A 2,545-nucleotide genomic window follows, 5' to 3' on the forward strand; every position below is an offset into this window, starting at 1 on the left:
AAAATGGCGACCGCAAGCTACCCTTCAAAATAAAAGACCATGGCGCAGAAGTAACAAACTCTGATGCCTACCAAATAAGTAAGTAAGTAGCAGGCGAAGATACAATGTTTTGGTTATCAAGATGTGTTCAAGGTAGACAAGTGGATACAACCCTTACTCATTAATTGGTCAGCTGAGAACAGATATTCCAGTTGAGGGCGCACTCGTCCATCTTTTATGTTACTGGACAAAGGAGGGAATAAAAATATGTGTGGGTAAAGAGATCGTGTAAAAAAGAAAACTTAACAACCAAACTATATCGTAAATTCTCACGTGTCTGTTTTATGACCAAAGATGAGAATGCTTTCCTCTGAATAATGTGTGGGTGGGTACTCAAGTCGGTGTGAGTAGGAGGGCGAGGAAGTGTAACGTCACAAGGATAGGCAGCTCCATGGAAACCAATGGAAGCATATGAGAGTTTATTGCAGGAGCAGCTTGCAATTTAAAAAACAAACAAACAAACCAAAAAAACCAAATGCAATTTTACCTATCGTTGTAAATTGCACTAAAGTCATCTTTGCTTTAGCAATTATGTGATACACATAAGCCTCATGTAACAAAACGAAAGTAAAGACTACTAATTTTTACTAAACAGGTAACGCTAGTTATTATCTGAGGGAAACTAGTTATATCTGAGGGAACTCTTGAACTGAGAAAAGAAGCTGCATACTGGAGAAAAAACTGCTGCTTCTTTTGAAAAACATTTATCCATTCATGTAGAATTTGCATATTTGTGTGTTCCCGAACAAGTTTAAATTTGAGCAAGTGAACGTGTGTGTGTGTGTGTGTGTGTGTGTGTGTGTGTGTGTGTGTGTGTGTATATGTGAGTATTCTCATGGTCAAACCACCTTGCCTAACCTGTTTGATTTAGAGCTGCTGCTCTCTTTCTCATGAGTTATTTCTTTGGCTTCCTGCCCCCTAGGCAGACTCCTGTACTCTTTATGCAAAGTACAGCAGTGTTGTCTGTGGAAATCAGGAACAGTTGGTAACTGCTGGCGTGGGTATTACTGCTGAATTTTCCTCCCACTGCAGCTGAGCTTCTCATTCCCGCCCAACCTGGCACACTTCTCACTGTCGTTAACCCGCTGCAGATGGAGCTGGCTGGTGATGGAGGTTTAGGGGCTGGTGTGTGCATGCCGGTGCCCTGCACTACATGGGTGGAGAGATCACATCAGACGAGCTCGCTGGGTTCTCATCGGTTATAAATATTACATGCACTGGCTCCCTTTCACCATCATGACTTGGCTTCCCGCTGCTAAGTAGAGGCTGTGGCTGGTTGAGAACCGGTGGGTCTGATGCTACGCCCCTCCCCGAGTGAAGAGAACTGAGAGTTCTGCCTTTAATCACAACCCTTCTGAAAAATAACACCCATCATTAGAGCCTTAGTGTTACTGCTCATCTCCCACTCCCATACATTTCATGAATAGTGTGTGGTCCTGAAGGCTGTTGTTATGAGTGGTGGGACAGGTTTCAGTTGAGGTAATGTGAGAACATGAGAGTTCAGCAAGAGAAGGGGAATGCCCAGCAGAAAACTGCTTGAACAGGCAAAAATACACCCCAGAAACCTCTCAGCCAAATGAAGTCATCTCTGGCACTTTCCACAAGCAGCATCCTTTTAATAGGCTAACAGTAAATTGGGATCTTTTGCATTAAAAGGTAATGGGCAATCTGTAAACCTATTTGAAATCTATTTTATTTAAGTATGTTCTGCTTCTGTATGTGTCGACCGACTCTTCTTTCCTCTTTGCATTCTCCCCGCACATGGAAAATCCTATTGTGTTCCGCCTCAGCTTTGCTTGTGCTAGTAACCACGGCAACCACTGTGGCAGTCTAGGGTGGGGGGCAGAGGGGAGAGGGTGGCATGGAAGCACAAGGGGGTGGATTCATGCATAATCAAACACTAGAGCTGGGAGCTGTGCATGCAGTCCTCATCTCAAAGAGGTTCGGAGAACTGCCAGAATTAGACCCACACTAAAGACCACATGTTTTGCTGGCACAGGACAGTCAGTCATTTTTGATGGATGCACACAGCACGTTGCTCAGTGGCACTAGGAAGGGAAACAGTTCAGGATGGATATGTGTGCTGTAGCAGCAGCTAGTGATTTCATTAGCTATTCAGGCACTGACAGACATTCTATGCTTTTGTTAGTCATTCATATTCAAATAGTACTTTCCCAGAATGATCTCTCACGCTCTGTTTTCTAGACTGACTGCATATCCTGATAGTCTCACTCTTTAAAAAACAAAGGCAGTGCTGAAAATGGAGGCAGTTCTTTATTCATCCCTTGGCCAGGACAAATTCAAAGATACTCTATAAAGCAGGGATATTAAAATACATAAACAAATATGCAAATATTACACACAAAGGCTCCTGGCCAAATCAGTGCAGATTGGACTGAACTTGTGCTCACTACTAATGAGAGTAAAGGCAACTCCATGTTCATGTTCATGCCCAGTGTTGTACGCTGCTTCACTTTGCCTTCACCCTCACTGGTTTTCCCTCCCT

The sequence above is a fragment of the Electrophorus electricus genome, chromosome 7 (assembly GCF_041902795.1).
Source record: "Electrophorus electricus isolate QZ-2024a chromosome 7, ASM4190279v1, whole genome shotgun sequence".
Classification (NCBI taxonomy): domain Eukaryota; kingdom Metazoa; phylum Chordata; class Actinopteri; order Gymnotiformes; family Gymnotidae; genus Electrophorus; species Electrophorus electricus.